The following is a 21,261-nucleotide window of genomic DNA, read 5'->3' as shown; positions in this document are numbered from 1 at the left end:
ACATACACACAGAGTTCCATGGATATGTATGTACACACACGCGTGTGTGCGCACTCACACACACACACACACACACATTTTGACTAAAAACATTAACGGTTTTCTGATATACAACCCTCATTTATCAGATATTCCAGTGACATTGGTTTTAGGCCGGTGTTTTTTAACCTTTGCTTTCGCACACCTGAGGCATGGAATAGGTTCAAGAATAGACACTCTGGGGGTGCCTGGGTGGCTCAGTGGGTTAAAGCCTCTGCCTTCAGCTCAGGTCATGATCTGGGGTCCTGGGATTGAGCCCCGTGTCGGGCTCTATGCTCAGCGGGGAGCCTGCTTCCTCCTCTCTCTCTGCCTGCCTCTCTGCCTACTTGTGATCTCTGTCAAATAAATAAATAAAATCTTAAGAAAAAAAAAAAAAAAGAATAGCCACTCTGTAGTAGGCAGTGGAGGTGAGGCCAGTAAAGTTTAGGTAGTTTGAAAAAAGCCTCAAAGGTTAATGCACCCACCTCATGGCCCCTCATCCTCAAGCTTTGTGGGAGCCCAGAGTTTTAAAGAATCCATGGTATTAAAAAAAAATCAGAATTACATTTTGAAGAAGACATTAGGGTGCCTGGCATTTACTGAGTACCTGCTATGTACTAGGCACTTACTATGTTCATTTGTTTTTTTTAGATTAAGCCCCTCAGTGTCATGAGACAAGAACTTTGCAAAAGAGGAAACAGAAGTTTGTTCATTTATCAAATATTTATTAAGCATCTACTATTTACCAGGCACTTTTCTAGGTGTTGGGGATATAGGAGTGAAAAGAAGAGACAAAGTATCTGCCTTCAAAACTTACAATTCAGGGCCTCAGAATAGTTGTGTCAACTCACATGAGGTGAAGATGAGATCTGGAAGCAGCCCGAGTTCCACATACTATATACCATACTTCTAGAGGACCGTCGTGTCCCAACCTCTTCTGAATATCTGGTCTTCAAGTACAAACATCCAAGCCAGACTGTTTTTCACTTTAAGCAGGTACCATCTAGTATGTTCTGGGCCCTCCCAGTGGTGAGTACAGCAGGCAAGGGCCCTGCCTCATGGAGTTTACACTGACCAGATAAATATACATTCAAATATCTTAGTGCAAACTCTGTTAAGTGCAATGAATAAAACCTACTGTGCTATATGAATGATTCATGGGGGCCTACTTCCTGTTGGAGAGGAGATCAGGCAAGGCCTCTCTGAACGAGGGTCATGTAGGCTGAGAGCTAAAGGGTAAGTAAGAGTTAAAGAGGGAGGCAGTATTCCAGACAGAGGGAACAACCTGAAGGCCCAGGGGGCAGGACAGAGCCTTGTGACTGTGAGGAACTGAAAGAAATCAGGAAACAAAATGGAAAGAGTAGGCCAGCTTAAGTTGGTAGGGACCAGAACATACAGGGCCTTGTAGGTAGCAAGAAGGCTGCATTTTCCCAAACTGTAGAACAATTTAAGAAGCTGATATTTACAAAATGGATTATAGGGAGTCCAGAGCAGAAGCTTAAGGACAAATAGAGTGGTTATTACAGTAATTTAGGTGAAAGGAGATAGTAGCCATATTGATGTAGGTAGAAAAGGAGCAGAAAGATTCTGGACATTCTTATTAAGAGAGAGACTGGACAGGACATACATAGGTAAAAGAAAAGATGACTTTCAGAGTTCTCCTAGGCCACTTGGGTGGGTGAGGGTGCCCTTCTCTAGATGAAGAAGGTTGGGTGAAAACAGAGAGGGTTGAGAGAAGGTCATTAGGAATTGTGCTCTGGTTAGATAAATCTGAGATGCCTACATGACATGCACTTTGGGAGTTAAGGAAGCTGTTAGATAAACAAGGTTAGAGTTCAGAGCACAGGTCTGGGACAGCGATATATTTGGGAGTTGTCAGCACATTTAAGACTATCAGGATGGGGGCGCCTGGGTGGCTCAGTGGGTTAAGCCGCTGCCTTCGGCTCAGGTCATGAGCTCGGAGTCCTGGGATCGAGTCCCGCATCGGGCTCTCTGCTCAGCAGGGAGCCTGCTTCCTCCTGTCTCTCTGCCTGCCTCTCTGCCTGCTTGTGATCTCTCTCTGTCAAATAAATAAAATCTTAAAAAAAAAAAAAAAAACCTAGACGGAGGCATAGCTCTCAAAACTCAAATATTTAAAAAAAAAAAAAAAAAAAAAGACTATCAGGATGGATGAGATTTCCTGCAGGCTGTGGGGGAGATGGCCTATGGCCAAGCTCTAGGAAATTCCATTACGTGTAAGACTTGGGAGGTTAAAGAGAGAAAATTATCATCCATGTGAGAATAGGGCCTGGCAAAAGGGACACAAGGCATGTTTATTACTCACCTAGAAACAAAATTATATTTTAGTTTCCCTTGAAAAACAGATTCCCAGTTTGGAACAATACTACATAGGCTGGAATGGCTGATGTATTAGATTGAACCACATGAATTGCCTTTTTTTTTTTTTCTTGGCAAGTCAGAAACAGTCCAATTTTGGCAACTTCATGAAGTTCAACCTGATACAAACACAGTTTGGAACAAAACCCATTTAAGTCACGGTATAGTATACAGTCCTAAAATGTTGCCCTTTCACCTATGAAAAGTAAACTTTTGCTTACATTAGAGGCTCTTCTATTACCTTAGATGCTGCAAAAGACATTAAAACAAACCATACACACTAATGCTACATAACTCTTACCTATTAGTTCTACCCTGACAGTCAGGCTGACAGCCTGAAAATGCCATTGACAACCTATGACCATATTCGGACTGCTTGAGAACCCCAGTAATCTATCCCCTGGAAAGCACATTCAGCAGGGTAAACACTTGTGATTTCATACATCTCCAATTTTCTGTCTGGCTTAAGAAAATTCTCTTCACTGAGTTGTCAAGACATGTGCCCTTCTGACAACTATGGTTTTTTAGTTTTGCAGTTTTTTCCCTCTCATTTTTATCATTGAGAGGGTTTACACCATTGAATCACTGTGAATCTTTCTACACATACAAATTCAATAATAAACAGTCAAATCGTTTATTGGAAATAAAGAGGCTCTGAATAGGGCTTAAGGGCCTTACAAATAAATAAGGTGACTTTCATAGCAACAAGTTTGTCCGGGTTGTGAAGCTTACTTCCTGGGTTCTAAGGTTGGGTGTTTTAGTAGGAATTCTGGATCCATCTGATAAATGAAATCTTAAAGGTTTTCATTTACAATTTATTCTGATGGGGAGAAAGAAGAAAACATTTCTTAAAATATCAGCTGGTGTACTATTAAACAAATACATAAAGAGAAACTTGTGTGTTGTCAGACTTATAATCAAATGCTTGTCTTTACTTGTATAAAGATAGCAATTACTCTGGTTTGTTGTATATGGTTATTAACTCTCAGGGATGGATTGATTATTCATGCTAGTTAGCTAGCTGAACATTATGTTTCTATAAGGGTAAAATACATAATTAATGTTTTGTGGCACTTAAGATGCAGGTATCAAACCCAAAAATAAAATTTTCCAAATAGGATGACATAAAAGGAAGGTGATATGAAAATAAACTAGAGCAACTAAAAAATTTTAAGACTTAAAAGAGAGGAAATGAGACAAAATTTTAAAGTTGACTTCTTTGCTCTGAAGGCAAAGGGAAATTTTTACAGTCATGTATCAATGTCTCAACAAGCCATTACTTTTTATAATATGAACCAAACTGAGTACAGATGAATAAATACAATCCCCTTAAGGTAGATTTAAATGCTTCAGTAGATTCATAATTATTACTATCTTTTTAGGTTTCTAAACTTGTATTTTAATGTGATAAAATACATATTAAAGTTCTCCCATCTTAACCATTTTTAAGTGTATGCAATTGTACTTTTTGAATAATTATTCTCTTACTTCTCAGACTCAGGACTGTCTTAGTCATTCTTCCTTAGCCATTCCCCTTATCTCATTCTAGGGATCACAAATTGAAATGCCTACAGAAGCCAGGGGCGTAAGGTAAATGACCCTAAGTAGCCCCATAGAAGACAAAAGAGAATGTTGGTGATTGTGGAAAACTGGTATTCAAATACAGTAAACAGACACACACAACACACACACACACACACACACACACACACACACACACACAGACTTACCTGTGGGCTGACTTCTGACTTACTCTGTAATCTTTGTACAGTACCGAACAGAAGGATAAAAACTATTGTGTAACCCAAATTTTCCCTGAATCTCCATCATTGTTACTGCCATCTCTGGGTCAGCACCTTGCCTTTGCTTCTTCCCAAGTCTATTTCTGTCCTCTCTTTATTCTTTATGTTGTATGTTTATTTACTTGTTTCCCTTGAATCCAAATCTAATACCAAGGCCATATATTCTTTTTTTTTTTTTTAAGATTTTATTTATTTATTTGACAGAGAGAAATCGCTAGAAGGCAGAGAGGCAGACAGAGAGAAAGAGGAGGAAGCAGGCTCCCTGCCAAGCAGAAAGCCCAATGCGGGACTCAATCCCAGGACCCTGAGATCATGACCTGAGCCGAAGGCAGAGGCTTTAACCCACTGAGCCACCCAGGTGCCCAAGGTCATATATTCTTTTCCAGATTATTTTACATATTTTAATTCTACACACTCAGTACAAATAGGCTCATGGCTATTCAATGTTTAGTATGGATTACATCTTTGCCAATATAAAAGACCTTTTTTTCACCAAATTAAAGCCCTTGCCTTGAATTCTGTCTTGTTTTGAAAAATATGGCCACCCTATATTTTTAAATTAATTTTGTCTATTAGTGCTTTGCCACCTTTTGTCTTTAAACTGGTATCATATTGCCTAGCTTTGTTTCTTTTAAAACCTAATAGTTTGATTTTGTTTTTTATCCAGCCTGGTAATTTCTACCTTTTAATAAAGGACTAAATCTAATAGTAATTATAATGTATGTGTTTAGCATTTTGTCATGGTTAGCTTTTTCTTTTTACATTGATTGCATTTCTTTCCTTTGTTCTAAAATATGTATTTTCCATGAATGTGAAGAAAAAAGTATCTATTGAATCCATGATTTACACAATAAGGCATTTAATATGCTTTCTTATATGGCCTTGTTTTTGAAGTGATCAGAGATATTTGATCCAGAATTTTATTAACTTTTTCCTACCACAGGAATCTTATAAGAATTAATTTTAACACCTTGTTTTAAAACAATAGCAACAACTATATAAATGTCATATTTCATTTCATAGTCCCAATCTTGAATTCTTGATCATTATTTGGCAAGTAAGCATGTAAGCATGCATTTTTTTGTTGGTGGTGATGTTGGTATGTGTGTCTGCCTTTGTGTGATGAGAAGATTGTTCTTTTGTTCTTATGCACACCGAATCACAGCCCAGCTGGATAAGCAGTTTTGAATCATAAACTTATTCCATTGCAATTCTGTACATATTGGCCTGTTACCTTTCATTACTAAATGCTGCAGAAGGGAAGTCTGATGATAAGCTGATTTCTACTACCTTTATTTTTCTTTGCAGTTAAGGTTCCCCCTCCCTTTCATTTTATTTTATTTTATTTATTTATTTATTTTTTTTTTTATTTGACAGAGAGATCACAAGCAGGCAGAGAGGCAGGCAGAGAGAGAGGAGGAAGCAGGCTCCCCGAGAGAGCAGAGAGCCCGATGCGGGGCTCGATCCCAGGACTCCGAGATCATGACCTGAGCCAAAGGCAGCGGCTTAACCCACTGAGCCACCCAGGCGCCCCTCCCTTTCATTTTAAAATAAAAACTTACAAATGAAAAAACAACTTTAAAAAAGCGTGGTTAGGGGTGGCTGGGTGGCTCAGTGGGTTAAGCCTCTGCCTTTGGCTCAGGTCATGATCTCAGGGTCCTGGGATCGAGTCTGCATCGGGCTCTCTGCTCAGCAGGGAGCCTGCTCCCCCCACCCCCTCTGCCTACTTGTGATCTCTCTCTCTCTCTGTCAGTAAATAAATAAAATCTTAAAAATAAATAAATAAAAAATAAGAAAGTGTGATTAGATCTTGGTCTCTGTTCATTAATTTTGCCTGGTGTTCTGAGACTAAATTATATAAATGAGACTATTACCTTCTATTTTATCTGCTAATCTGGGTTCCTTATAATTCAATCCTCCATAAGTCTTCCCTATATATATTCTTCAATTTTATAATATATGGTTGACCTGTGAACAATGTGGGAGTTAGGGGCTCTGACCTCAGTATGGTAGATAATCTGTGCGTAACTTTTGACTCCTCCAAAACTTAATTACTAATAGTCTACTGTTGACCAAAATCCTTACTGAAAACTTGAACAGTCAATTAACACATACTTTGTATATATTTATATACTCTATTTTTTCAATAAAGCCAGAGAAAATATTAAGAAAATCATAAGAAATACATTTTTACTATATTTATCAAAAAAATTGACATATAAGTGCACCTGTACAGTTCAAACTTGTATTGATCAAGAGTAAACTATAATCACATTTTTACATGCACATTTTTAAGGCATACAGTTTAGCAGGTTTTTATGTATTCATTAAACTGTACCATCACCACTATTTAATTTTAGAACATTTCATCATCCTAGAAAGAAACTCTATAACCATTAGAAGTGACTCTACATTTCTCATGTCCCTTGGCACTAATCTATTTTGTCTTTATGGATTTGCCTATTCTGAGTATTTTACATAAAACATGGCTTGTTGTGTCTTGCTTTTTTTGTTTAACCCACTGTTTTCAAGACATTCATGTTGTGGCACCTATCAGTTCCTCATTCCTTTTTATGGTCAAATAACATTCCATTGTATGGATATACACATTCATTGAGGAGCAGTGGGCTGTTTCTGTCTTTTATTTTTGAGAAGGGGGTAGGGGCGAGGGGGAGAGAAAATCTTAAGCAGGATCCATCCCTGAGATCAGGATCTGAGCTGAAATAGAGAGTCAGATGCTTAAGTAAGGCACCCAATACCACCCAGGCACCCCCGTTCACACTGCTTTTTGACTATTAATTGTGCTCCTATGTAACATTTGTGTACAAGTTTTTGTGTGGACATATCTTTTCAATTCTATTAGGCATATGCTTAGAGTGGAATTGCTAGGTCATATGCTAACTATATGGTTAACATTTTGAGTACTAGCCAAATTGTTTTTCAGTGTGGCTGTACCACTTTGTAATCCCTCTAGGAGTTTATAAATGTTCAATTTTCTCTATATCCTAATAGTTGTTATTGTCTGTCTTTTTTACTTTAGCCATCTAATGGATATGAAATACTACCTCATTGTGGTTTTGACTTGCCTTTCCCTAGTAGCCAACATTATGCATATTTTCATTTGCTTATTTGGCATCTGTGTATCTTGTTTGGAGAAAGAAATGTCTGTTCAAATCCTCTGCTTAATTTTAATTGGTTGTCTTTTATTTTTGAATTATAAAAAAGTTCTTTATGTCCTTTGGCTATAAATTCTTCCCAAATTTTGATATTTAAATATTTACAAATATTTTAAAATATATATTATATTTAAATTAAATATGTATTATATATATATAATATATATTTAAATTAAATATGTATTATATATATAATATATATTTAAATATTAAATATTTAATAGTCAATTAACACATACTTTGTATATATTTATACACTATTTTTTCAATAAAGCTAGAGAAATTAAGAAAATCATAAAAAATACATTTTTAGTACATTTAGCAAAAAAATTGACACGTAAGTGCACCCGTACAGTTCAAACTTGTATTGATCAAGAGTCAACTATACCCACATTTATAATTTTATTTTAATTTATATTTAAATATTTACTATATATCATATATATTTAAATATTTACAAATATTTAATCCTTTTCTGTGGTTTGTACTCTCATTTTTTTTGTGTCTTTTGAATCACAAAAGTTTTAAATTTGATGAAGTCCAATTTATATTTTCTTTTGGTTACTAATGCAAGGTGGTGACAATTTACTCCTATGTTTTCTTCCAAGCATATTACAATTTTAGCTCTTATGTTTGGGCCCGTGATCCATTTTGAGTCATAATTTTTGTACATGGTTTGAAATAGGGTCCAATTTCATTATTTTGTAGGTGGGTTTCCAGTTGTCTCAGTATTACTTGTTGAAGACTGTCCTTTCTCTTGTCAAAAATTAATTGACCATAAAATTAAGGGTTTGTTTCTGGACTCTCAGTGCCACTCTACTAATAAATATATGTTTGGGTACACTGCATTTTCACATAAGTTTTAAGATCTTGTCAATTTTTTAAAAAATGATCTATTTTGATTCATAGCAATAAATATTGAGTGTTTCCATCCATAAACACAAGGTATCTCTTTCAATTTATTTATGTCTTCTTTCATCTCTTGTAGTGATGTTTTGTACACTGTTTTATGTTTTTAGTATACAAGTCTTGTATTTCCTAAGTAATTTTTTGATGCTATTTCAATTGGATTAAAATATTTTGGTTTTGGATGTTCATTGTCAGTATATAGAAATATAATTGATGTCTTTATCTTATATCCTGCAAACTTGCTGAACTTACTGTTCTAATAGTTCTGCGTGTGTTTATGTGTGTGTATGAATTTTTTAGCGTTGTCTATATACAAGATAATTTCATCTATGAATAAAGATGGATTTACTTCTTCCTTTCCAATCTAGATTTTTAAAATTTCTTTTTCTTGCCTAACTATGCTGGCTAGAACCTCTAGCAAAATGTTGAATAGAAAGTGGGAGCCAACGTCCTTCTTATTCCTGATCTTAAAGTAAAATATTCAGTCTTTCCATTAAGAATGACGTTAGCTGTTAGATTTTTGTATATGTCCTTTATCAGATTCTTTCCTATTCCTAGTTTGTTGAAAGTTTTCATCAAGAAAATGAGGCGAGTTTTGTCAAATGTTTTTGTGTCTATTGAGATGATTATGTGCCTTTTATTCTACTGATACAGTGTATTACACTGATGCATTTTCATGTTAAACCAACCTTGCATTCCTGGAATAAATCCCACTTGATCATGGTATATAAGTATATAATTTTTATTTGTTGCCAGATTTGATTTACTAGCATTTTGTTGAGGATTTTGGAGTATATATTCATATTTTCTATTTCTTTTTCCGTTTTGGTAGTTTGTGTTTAAATACCAATTTGCTCATTTCATCTAGGGTATATAATTTATACCACATAATTGTCCAGTGTTCCCTAATAATCTTTTATTTCTTTGAGACTGGAAGTGAGGTCTCTTCTTTAGTATATTTACTTTTAAATATCATTTTCTTCTAAATTCTAATAAGTCTAAATTCTAAAATCAATTGACTTTTTCAATTGACTGGCATGGCTTCATACAATATTCAATATGCTATTCACTATTAATTGTATTTTAAAGTTTGGGCTCTACTTTTCCATACATTGAAGTTCTTTCACTTTTACATTGATCTCATTGTACCTATACAATATTTTGTGCAACACTTGAAAATGTTTTACAATTAGATGACACCCTTCCCAGTTTCCTGAACATTTATTTTAGCAGTAGGGAGTACTTAAATTTAGAGTTTTTAGTTTTCATTTGAATTTGAAGTTACAGTTCAGTTAAAATAATAGATCATAACAAAATAAAATCTAACATTTAATAAAATAATACTTATGAACAGGCCAGGTATTCTGCAGTACACTTTGTGTGAAACCTCATTGTATCAACATAAATAGTCTTTGAGTCAATTACAGATTACAAAACCAAATTTGAACCCAGTTTTGTTTGACTGCAGAGCCCACATTTTTTTTTTTTTAAGATTTATTTATTTATTTGACAGACAGAGATCACAAGTTGGCAGAGAGGCAGGCAGAGAGGGGGAAGCAGGCTCCTGGCCAAGCAGAAAGCCTGATGTGGGGCTCGATCCCAGGACCCTGGGAATCATGACTTGCGCCGAAGGCAGAGGCTTTAACCCACAGAGCCACCCAGGTGCCCCGCAGAGCCCACATTCTTAACTAGTGGTTGACAAACTTTTTAAAAAGGGCTAGATAGGAAATAGTTTCGGCTCTGGGCCATATGGTCTTTGTCACAATGACTCAACTCTGCTGTTGTATCAAGAAAGCAATCTCCATAATATGTAAATGATGGGCATAGCTGTATTTCAATAAAATTTGATTTACCAAAAAAGTAGTGTGCCTGCAGCCCATAATGTGCCACCCTGTGCTCTTAACCCACACACCACACTGCCCTACTTCTTCTTCAAAGCCATCTGATTGCCATATTAGATCAATTTCTTCTGCTTCTGGACTTCTACCATAGTAGCTATTGTAATACCAGTCCTAAGTCACATATCCTTGTTTTTACAATGTCTTCTTTTGTTAACTGTATTGACAAAAGATTATGCCAAGGAGTAAGTGACTTTATACATTTTATTTTATCTCTATTATGCACCCAACCCCACGTTACAGATTGTAAAAGTAGTATAGAAATGTATATATCACCATATCTGTAGAATTTTGATAAAGCCACTCACCTGAAATCACATGATAGAAATGTAAAAATTGAAAAACAAGATGTTGATATGGAAAAGTAGACAACTGTAATACAACCGAGATTCTATGGTAAACATCTTTGATCATGAGGCTTTTTTTTTTTTTTAAAGATTTTATTTATTTATTTGACAGAGAGAGATCACAAGTAGACGGAGAGGAAGGCAGAGAGAGAGAGAGAGGGAAGCAGGCTTCCTGCTGAGCAGAGAGCCCGATGTGGGACTCGATCCCAGGACCCTGAGATCATGACCTGAGCCGAAGGCAGCAGCTTAACCCACTGAGCCACCCAGGCGCCCCAATCATGAGGCTTTTTTAATGTAGAAAAACTATGTATTTGTTTCCATTTTCTTAGTTTCTACTTTTTCCTCAGACTTCCCAACCCCAAGGAATCATAGTTTATCAAAACTGTAAATCGAAGATGTGTCCTTGTAAGAATTAGTCAAAATTTAGGTAGTAATTACTGTATGGATGTTGATAATAATTTTCACATTTTAAGGAATGAGTAATAACAATAAATTCCAGGATTAAAATTTTTTAGGGTGAGCTCCTCTCTATGAAACAATGGCTTATTTTGCTTTTTCAGGTAGCTAAACAAATCTTCTTTAAAAAGAACCTAATATTCAATTGTTCTTTCATTTGTTCTCAAGTGCCGGCTACATGGAGATTCTTTGATACCCTGAGGATTAAGGTAGTTTAAAGTAGACAGAATCATCCTTTCAGGTGTTATTATGCCTGTAATAAAAAGTTTTGGACTAGTATTAAATGTGGTATGGGCCAGATGATCTTTAACCAGAGATACCAGCAGTCTCTGAAGAATGCCTTTGCCCAGAGACTTGAAGTTTGGTAGTCATAGATGTAAAAACTTGAGTGTAAGAAGGTTAGCATTTTCTAACCTGGGGGAAAAAATAAACACGAGGCAGAGTCAGTTAGAATGATAAGAAATATAATTTAAAGTTAACATGGTTTTAATTTTCAGACAACAGCGGAAACTATTAACTGGTTACCCCCTAATCATTCTCAAACCACTGTTCTCCCGCTTTATCCACCATAAAGGCCAAAAGTTCTTGATACCTCAGCCTCTCTTAAATAAGCTAGGGCCATCCGCCTGCTAGGGGCCAGCCAGCAGGTCCACAGTAGACATTTGCAGGAGGAAGATGTTGGGAAAGCTATTATTTCCTGATTAAAAGAAACACTCAAAAGACATACAGCAATTCCTATTCTTCCTGCCCTGAACTAGAATATGATATCTGGATCAGCAGGAATATCCATCTTGCAGCCAGCACAAGAAAGAGTATGAGGACACAAGCCTTACAACACTGAGCCTCCAAACAAAAAGTAACTACTTCTTGTTCTAGAATGATAAATCCCTATTGTTTTATGTTCTTGTACATAAAACTTAAAACTGAAAGCATTTCTAATTGACATATACTATAAAACTGTTTTTTAAAATTGTCAACTACTTTTGGGCCATGAGTAAAAATTTGCCTTTTCAGATAATCTTGATAGTAAGATTTCTTCTCCTTCAAAATGTTTAACTTTATATTAGTAATTATTAGCTAAATCTCCTGTTATAATAAAAAAATGAATAGTTATTATTAGGCCTTTATGATTCTAGGTTATTAGCATTTTATTTTTAATATAATTTCTAAAAGTTCCCTGACTTAGCAAAACCAAAAATAAGGATATTGATTATCAAAATTTTATCTATTATATGTCAAATGATTTAGGATATAAGATATAATTTAACCTGCTTTGAACATAGAACAAGTAATTTAATATCTATAAGCAATTTAGGATACTTTGTACAGGTTTCTTAACCGGAAGACTGACTATATCTAAAAAAAATTAATTGCTTCAATGATTTTTAGATTGCTTTATGAAGTATGCAATTAAACAAATAGCAAAATTATATATCATAATACAGTATTTATAGCACACTAGTAAAATGTGGAAAAAATAAAGTTTATTAACTCTTCAAGTGACATAGGGTTAAAGACCTCAAATAAAACTAGTTAGTTTTTCAAAATTTAGGTCATCAGGAAGATGATGGAAGCAATCCGATGTGGGCAACATATCAAAAATATTCCACTGAGCTGTTTTGGGCCCATTCAAAAGAAGCAAGGATGCTAGGGAAATGGGCTTTGAGTTGTTAGGTACTCATTCAATTGCTAGATTGTGCAATAGATAACACTTTGTGACACTTGAGTTACCGTTATTGAAAACTCTGGTATGAGATATATCTGAGAAAAACAGTATACTTGGGAAAATGAGATTATCAAAATAAATTCTAGCTGCCTTCCTTCACACACTAAATTAGGAGCTGTGAGGAGCTCAGAAGGCTCCTTTTCTAGGCAGAACCAGGAGGAGGTCCTGAAACAGGGGCTGGAGCTGGAGGTACCATTCTGCCGTTATGATGTACAGAAGGCTAGCACTGTGCACTGTTAATGCCAAATCTCAGAATTCATCCCTTGCCCATGCTCACTCAAAGATGACAAATACCTGTATAATTTGGGATTAAGAAGCCTGAATCAGGCCTTCCAATGTAACCATTTCATTAAATGCTGAACATCTAAGACCAGTTAAATTTTAGTTAAGATAAAGCCTCATATTACATTTCTCTGTTTTTCCCTAAATCTCTATTTCTGTGTCAAGGAAAAAAACAGTCGTAGAAAGTGTGCATATGAATGTGCAGGGAATGTTACTTAAAAGTACATCTTTAAGTCAGCAAAATTTTAGAGGCAAAGAGGACCAAATTCCAAAAGGCATACAATTAATAAATTTATATTTAAGGTACATTCATACGCAAGGTTGCAATTAATAGTGATGTTTGCTCTATTCGTTCACAAAGTCAAAGAGTAGACACCAATATTTATATTTAGCTCAATATAAGCAAGTGTTGTGGGCAGAGGGCTGCATTGGGTGTTAAAACAGATGTCTATGAAAAATTCACTCTTCTAGTTGTACTTGTTTGTGAAAAATGGAAAATGATGTTTCATTACAGATTGTCAAATATTTAAAATTTGTTACCAAGTATAGACTTTATATAAGGCTCTTAAATAGAAAGGTAAACGAAACTCAGTTCTGAAGTCACTAAGCATCTGGTGAGGAAGACAGTTATGAAATCAGCTAACTCTAATACAAGACACAATGCTAAGCATGAAGAGTAATGCCAAAGAACATGAAGAAGGAAGGTTAATCAATCACCAATTCTAAGCCACTCTGTATCTATTTGCATGCTAGAAAGACATTAAAAAGCAAAGAAAAGGCAATTAAATATCTGCTATTATTAAATTTACTACTAAAAAACTATCTATAATTAACTCAAATTCTCCAGGTCTTATAATATGAAAGGAAAATAACATTAGAATTCTTCATGCTAACACTAATCAGATTAATTTGGTTCTGGAAGGTTGAATGCAAAAGATAATAAATGCCCAAGCTTAAACACAGTTCTACTTCCTTTCTTCTTCTTCTTTTTTTTCTTTCTTTTAAGAAATGATCAGAAAAATAGAAGAACAAATTTAGCTTTTATGGAATGAAATATGTGTTTCATGAGTAAGCTTCAACAAAGGTATCTTATTTAGGTAAAATGATGTTGAGCGATAGGCTTCCGTGGCTAGAAAACACAGACCTTGTTTGACACCAGTGGGAGAGCCCTTTCCCCTCATCCATATTCCCTATCTGTGGAATGAATTTAGAAATGTTGGCACAGAAAACTATAGATCAGTCTTCGTAGTCCACACCATCTAAATAAAATTGGGCCCAATGGACACTTTTGCAAAGGCCAATCAGCACAAAGACATTCTCAGAAAGCCTAATGCATAGTAATTATTCTAAGGTCAACTTAACTCTTATCTGTCAAAATGCAAAATGTCTCCATGTGTATATTAAAAAAGTCTTAGTCAGTAGTTCTAATTCAGTAAGCAGTCCTAGGGCCACTTCATGCTGAGCGTGACACAGGATGCTCAGAACAAGCAGGAGATAGGAAAGAAGTATCTCGTCTCCAGGAGCCAATAATTTAGTTACTTAAAATACACTTACCCAACTTTAAGGACTGAATTTTGGAAACATTAGAAGACTGAAAACAAAACAAAAACAAATCCTTACCTTTGTATAATAATTAACCCTCGTCCCCCAAAGCACTATTTAACCTTAGAAGTTTGCTGTAGAAAGGGGTGGGAAGTGTTCTTGCTCATCTTTAGGGTCTGGTTCAGGATCTCTGTTATGAAGGGGAGAAATGCCTTTTACATTTTTACTTCTTTTTATTATTTCATCCAAATAATTCATTCACTCAGAAATGAATGTATACACAGAAGATCTTTTTTGCTTTGCTTTAATAACCCATGATTACTTAAAATCTAATGAATTAATGTCAGTCTGACTCCAGTTTAAAATGACAACACAGGGGCACCTGGGTAGCTCAGTGGGTTAAAGCCTCTGCCTTTGGCTCAGGTCATGGTCCTGGGATCCAGCCCCGCATGGGGCTCTCTGCTCAGGGGGAAGCCTGCTTCTCTTTCTCTCTCTCTCCCTGCCTCTCTGCCTACTTGTGATCTCTGTCTGTTAAATAAATTAAAAAAAAAAATCTTTATAAAAAATAATAAAATAAAATAAAATGACAACACATGAAAGTACTGTCTCCAACTATAGGTATTAGGCTTCTAGAAATGATTGGGGAAAAAAGGCATGGAACCACTTACAGGCATTTAACAAAACAGATCAAATCTTGTTACTCTTTTGCTAAGGACAGTTTCTCAAACTGTTTATCAAATAGTATTTTTCAATTTTTCATATCTATCCCCTTCTATAAATCACCCTCCCAACACACCAAAAACATGTGATCTTGAATCTTTAAGTCTCACTCTTTCGTGCTGCATGCATCAGTGAATCCTCCTGTTAGAATGAGAAATCCACGCTACTCAATTATTTTCAGTCAATAAGCTTAGAGTCAGAAATCTGAATTAAAAAAAAGTTCAAAACATATTATAATTTGAAATTAACCAAATCTTTTGGCTAAAGAACAGTGATCCCCAGAGCATTGTCCAGAGAGACATTCTGCACTCCGTTGGTTTTTCTTTCTCATCATATCATATGCTCACTAATAGTCATACACAAACAGGAAAAATCAAGGGCAGAATAAATAATATGCTTTTAACCTAAGAAGAACTTTACATAAAATTATAAACTGTCACATATGGAATCATCTCAACACCAGTAACATATAGTCAAGAAGTCTTCAGATTAGCTGAGATTTAAAATGAACACCAATTTAAAATCTTTTGAGACAAGTTCAAAGTCACAAATATCGAAGTACTATATATTGCTAATGATTTTCTCCCTTATAAAAACATGCTCTTACTCCCAAATGATACAGGAAACCAATCTCTTTCACTGACAAATTAAAGAGGATCCAAATCTTGGAAGCAGGCAAAACATCCAATACTTTAATACCACAAACTCATTCACTCCTAATGAGATTCTATCCTTTATGATACCTCAGAGCAGAAGACCCAGAAATAGTTGGGATTCCAAGTACATCTGAATTTCAGCTGTTTTGATATTTTTTTCTATCCCATTTACTTGATTATTAACTGATTCTCAACGAAACTCTTTCAAAAGATCTTTTAATAAAGGCTCTGAAAGAACTTCATTGCCAATATTATTACTAATTATTATTATTACATGGGGTAAATAAAGTAGTGACAGCAAGCGTTCTATTTCACAAAATCAATCAGGGACAGAGACTAAGAAATACTCTAAGACTCTGACTCAGAGCAATCCACTTAATCACAAATAAGTATAAACACAATCTTTTCAAGCCTCACTATACTCCATACCCATTTTTTTTCTCCTAAAATCATTTACACAGGGTCTCATCAGCTATGTGGATTAATAGACTCTCCCGTGATATAGTAAAGATAAACTCAGATCCTTACCATGGCTAAGTTTAGTGGCTACTGTTGCTTTTTCTTTATACCAAGCTCTCTGCTGCTTCTAATACATGATCTGCTTGGGGACAATCTAAAGGCAGATGTTTTTCTAAGATCTGTCCATCTGTATATTTCTCTGGTGTCTACAAATGTGGCAGGGGGTGCCTGAGGGGAGTAAGTACACTGATAAGTCTTTTAGGCTTATCAGTAGTAGCACTCGGTAGGACAGAACTTTAATCTATGAAAAGAATTCCTTCTGGCCATTTCTTTTCAAAAAGGAATTTTGCGTGTGTTACAAAAATAAAATCCAAAAATTCTAAGTAAATGAGAAAATCCTGAAAACAAACAAACAAAAAACAGAAGGTAATTACCCCATTGTATTGATCCTACTTTAAAAAAGAAAATCCAGATTATTTTTGCCCAGATCCTGAAATACACAATTGTCACAATGAAAGCATTTCAGAGCAAAATGTGCTGCAATATGCTACTATGATTAAAAGCCATGTAATCTGAAAGACCTCTCTAACAAAAAGAAAATGACTAGGAAAAAGCTATTTACATACTTTTCTAAAAAGAAAGGCTGCTATTTTGTGATAGTTACACAAAGGGAGGTGTGACTTTCACCTTTACCTTAAAGCATATTTTCATCCACAGGTATTTAATAACATTCAAAGAAACTGCACATGGCTTAACACCAAGAATAAACTATGATTTTATGACACTATTACATATGTTTTAAGCCTAAATACATCACAGCACATACCAAGGGTAATCGTTTGGCACACACTCCCTAAACAGAAAAGATCCTCACAGTTTTTCTTGTACTTTAGTTTTTTAAAATGTACAATTATTATCAGACCCAAATGAGAGAATAAGGGGCAGCAATGAAGTACACCATATGTTTCCGGAAACTGGAGGCTGAGTCCTGGTCTTTGTTCCAATATTCTAGAGCCTCTGGAAGGAATGCTAAGTATCCATCCATTAAAACGTTTTTACATTATTGCTGGCAAAGTTATACTTCTGATAGGTCTAGTCATCTTGATTATTCCTGCCTGCATTTGCTTCCTTAGTACCAATCTCTTTCAATTTTAGGAACCTGCAGTAAACCACCCTGGAAACCAGGTCGGTAGCAGGACAATCTGATAAAACAACGTACAGGGTAGACACTGAAGAAGAATGCAAAGTTATTTTCCTAGTAAAAGAGTTCTGAAGTAATTCTATATCAATGACAAAATTTTGGGGTTTTTTTACCAGCTACGCACCTATCCAGATATCATCTCCTTATCCTCAATTAGCAGGGTTTCCCTCAACCTTAAGATCTCCCAGAACAGTTTTAATGGTATAACTCACACCAAAAATACCAACCACGCCCTTAATACTCAGAACCAAGCCACCTTTTGCTTTTTCTCCCCACTACAAAGTCCAAAATGTACATCTTTCATCTAAAAGGATTCGCATCAGTTCCCTAACCCGAGTCAGGGACTCTTAGCTGTGCCTTGATACAATTCCTATTTGGAAGACGCTTTCTCCTGGGCAGTGTGAGGACGCCCAGAAGAGGCACCCACGCTTACCTCCCACACACCTGCAACCCCTGGCGGGATGCTGGAGCTGATGCTCGGAGGACTGCGCTCCGCTCCGCTCGTGCTCCAGCTCTCCTCTCTCCCGGGAAACTAGAGTCCAGACTGCGCCTCAGGCTGTCACAGGGACCCAAGCTCCGCCTCCCCCTCCTCTAGTTGGAGAATTCGGCAGCTGTTGCTCCTCCCCCTGCTGTTCCTGCTGCTGCCCCGGCTGGTGGCGGCGGGAAGCTGCTGCCCGAGTACCTTCCCGCTCCCTGCACTTCTGCAGTTGTTCTGCCGCTTCCCTTCCCCTGGGAACTCCTCTCTTCTCAGTCAGTGGCGCCACACCTGCAGCTGCCTCCTATCACGTCCGCGCGCCGCCTCCAGAAACCCAGGCTCACACTATCCCTTCTGGACGACCCTCAGGTCTGGCCGCCTGGTGTGCCTGGGGCTGGTCCACTTTCAGGGAAGCTGCTCCTCCGGCCAGGACGCATCCCCACACCGCTCCCTCTCTCTACGCCAGCGATTCCCCCGATGCTTCCGCCCTCTGGTGCAGCGTCCACAGCTCTGCCGCCCCACGTTACCCGCCTCAAGCTCTCCCCCCAACCCCCTTACTTCCTCTGCTCTGCTAGCCCGCCCCCACAATGGGTGAGTCGCCTGCAGGGCCGATCCCGCACCCTGATTGGTGCAGGTGAGAGCTGACCCCTCCCTCCCTCCTCCTTTTGAACACCCTCTCTCTCGGTCTCACCTCCTCCCGCAAAGGCGGGGAACTCTCTTGCTATTGGCTAGAAGTGTCCCCACCCATCGCCTTAGGCTCTACCGCATGACCTGCCGGGAATTGTAGTCTTGCTTTTGCAGAAATTGCTAACGAAGCTGGCGAGTAGGACTACGAGTCCCCATAGGCCCCTGCGCGACTCCGGCTGGGCAGGATTCCGGACAACGCCTGGTTCCTCTCGGGTCCTTCCGGCGTCGCCGGAGTGAATTGATCCGGGAGTTGAAGAGGGCTCCAAAGGTGGGAAGTGAAGTCAGTGCCCCAGTTGCCGGTAAGGTGTGGCTCTTCTACCTCAGACTCTGTAGCCCCCAGCGGAACAGAGGAGGTCTGGGGTCACACAGGGGCCGTGGCCGAGGCACTCGGGCTTGGCTCTGGCAGGCGGAGCGGATGGGGCTGGGAACGGGGCCCTATGGGCGTAAGCGAGGTTACCCTACGCGAGTGGCGTAAAGCGGGTTTGTAAATGCTGCCTACCCTGCTCGGGCCTGAACGCCTCCAGGAAGTCTTCTCTAGGTGGGGGCGGGAGGGGAAGGGCGAGGTTGGCCTCTGGTGCCCCTGGAGAAGGGAGAGGGCGGATGTGTCTGGGGTGGGGTCCTCTGAAGGTGTGGCTTGGGGCGGGGAGATGTGGCTGCTGTTTTCCCCCTGCTTTAGAAGTAGGATAGGGGAGAAGTGGAGGAGGAAAGGGGCGCTTGGGAGTCTGCTCTTAGGGTGACTCAGGTTATGCCCTTTGAAAGAAGAGGAGAACTGTAAAAGAAGAGTCATATGTTGACAGAGAGCTACGGATTCAGTTCCAGTTTCGTTATGTGGCCCTTCTAAGGAGGTAATTTTGCCTCTAAGCAGAAAACCTTCACCCTCTTAGGTGTAATTCCAAAGGTATCTTTACACCCGTTCTGTTTTCAAAGACACAGTTTTCAGATGCTGATGAGAAACTGAGGGGATAAGTGAAGTGCCCAAGGTCACACACGTAGGGACTGATCTGAATCTAATCCAGTTGTAATCCAGTTTCGAATCAGGGCTGCCGCACCAGAAAGAGAGAGTAGGGAGGTTGGTGGTTTTTTGAAGTGAGTGGGGGAAGTTGCAAAGTAAGGCATTTTATGTATTTCTGAGAAGCTCTTTGTAAGGTGAAGAGTTTTTTGAGTTGGAGAAATTCCTCAGTAGAACAAGGACACACTCTGACTTTTTGGAAAAATAAGAATGAGTGTTCAGCCTACTTAGCTACGGGTATCCTAAGTGACGGACTGTACCACCATTTCAAACGCTAGATAATGACATGGGAGAATGTAAAAAACAATACATCCCATCTTTACCTTTTAGAAGTTACTCCTTTTCCTACCTACCTTAGGACTGACGGTTTTTACTTTGATTTTGTAAAACTGACGACAGTAGTGTAGGAATTCTTTCACAAAACTTACTTTATACGTTTTTCAATTAATAATAGCATCAAGAGAGTTTAGTGTGCTCCTTACTAGAAAAGAAGTTACGTTGCATTTCTTGGAATTAACATCACATTTTTGTTGATTTCTCTTTACTTTTCCCCTCATTATCTGGACTTCAGTGTATGTGTATGTCTGTATAAAATCATCAAGTGTTTACTTATTTTTCTTAGCATTATAAATGACTTTTAATTCATCCTATTTATACTGAAGGATGGGAAAATTGGATATTTATGTTTTATATTGAGCACGAAGCAGTATCCTTGTACTGCTTATCCTTTATAATTGTTTGTGTGGCCATTTATAGCTCATGAATATTACTAAATCTTTAATAGAATTTTATTTTTTTTTATTTATTTTTTTTTTAAAGATTTTATTTATTTATTTGACAGAGAGAGATCACAAGTAGATGGAGAGGCAGGCAGAGAGAGAGAGAGAGGGAAGCAGGATCTCTGCCGAGCAGAGAACCCGATGCGGGACTCGATCCCAGGACTCTGAGATCATGACCTGAGCCGAAGGCAGCGGCTTAACCCACTGAGCCACCCAGGCGCCCTTTAATAGAATTTTAGATGTGTGTTTTTTAACATCAGAATTTCTTTTGTGATGTTTATGTACAATAATTCAGTATCTACCGATAGCTAGCAGTTAATCCTGGTTTACTGTTGTATAAGTTGACCATTGAAATATTCTGCTTTTTTAATGTATTCTGCGAATATTAACAGTGTCTAACTTTTGAATACAAAAATGCTTTCTAGGATCATATATTGTGTATTGTTCCTGTATGATTGAAGTTAAGATGGTCTGGAAATTAATATAACCTTTTTCTTTTTTAAGATTTTATTTTTATTTATTTGTCAAAGAGAGAGAGAGAGAGAACACAAGCAAGCAGAGTGGTAGGCAGAGGCAGAGAGAGAAGCAGGCTCCCTGCTGAGCAAGGAGCCGGATGTGATCAATCCCAGAACTCTGGGATCATGACCTGAGTTGAAGGCAGCTGCTTAACTAACAGGCACCCAGGCGTCCCAAGGAAATTAATATAACCTTTAACATAGAATAAAGATACGATATTACAGAAT

The 21,261-nt window shown here is 37.6% G+C and overlaps 2 protein-coding genes across 8 annotated transcripts in view; one reads left to right on the top strand and one right to left on the bottom strand.

Annotated features, from left to right (window-relative positions):
* SERPINI1 (serpin family I member 1) overlaps positions 1 to 18,680 on the bottom strand; it is a 73,548-nt gene extending 54,868 nt beyond the window's left edge. The window contains exons 1-2 of one of the 3 annotated variants that reach the window (XM_047729692.1): positions 18,002 to 18,680; positions 14,611 to 14,722 (exon numbers count right to left, since the gene is read on the bottom strand). The gene's annotated coding sequence lies outside the window, so the exon portion shown is untranslated. Of the gene's footprint in view, positions 1 to 14,544; positions 14,582 to 14,610; positions 14,723 to 18,001 lie in introns of all 3 variants that reach the window. The other 2 variants (XM_047729702.1, XM_047729684.1) reach the window with 2 other exon arrangements.
* A 202-nt stretch (positions 18,681 to 18,882) lies between these two features.
* PDCD10 (programmed cell death 10) overlaps positions 18,883 to 21,261 on the top strand; it is a 44,260-nt gene continuing 41,881 nt past the window's right edge. For 2 of the 5 annotated variants that reach the window (XM_047729747.1, XM_047729729.1), the window contains exon 1: positions 19,557 to 19,575. The gene's annotated coding sequence lies outside the window, so the exon portion shown is untranslated. Of the gene's footprint in view, positions 19,030 to 19,556; positions 19,576 to 21,261 lie in introns of those variants that run through there. The other 3 variants (XM_047729717.1, XM_047729725.1, XM_047729737.1) reach the window with 3 other exon arrangements.

This window comes from Lutra lutra, chromosome 1 (genome assembly GCF_902655055.1).
Source record: "Lutra lutra chromosome 1, mLutLut1.2, whole genome shotgun sequence".
Classification (NCBI taxonomy): domain Eukaryota; kingdom Metazoa; phylum Chordata; class Mammalia; order Carnivora; family Mustelidae; genus Lutra; species Lutra lutra.
Note: the sequence above shows the minus strand (reverse complement) of the source record. Positions and strands in the feature narration are given on the sequence as shown.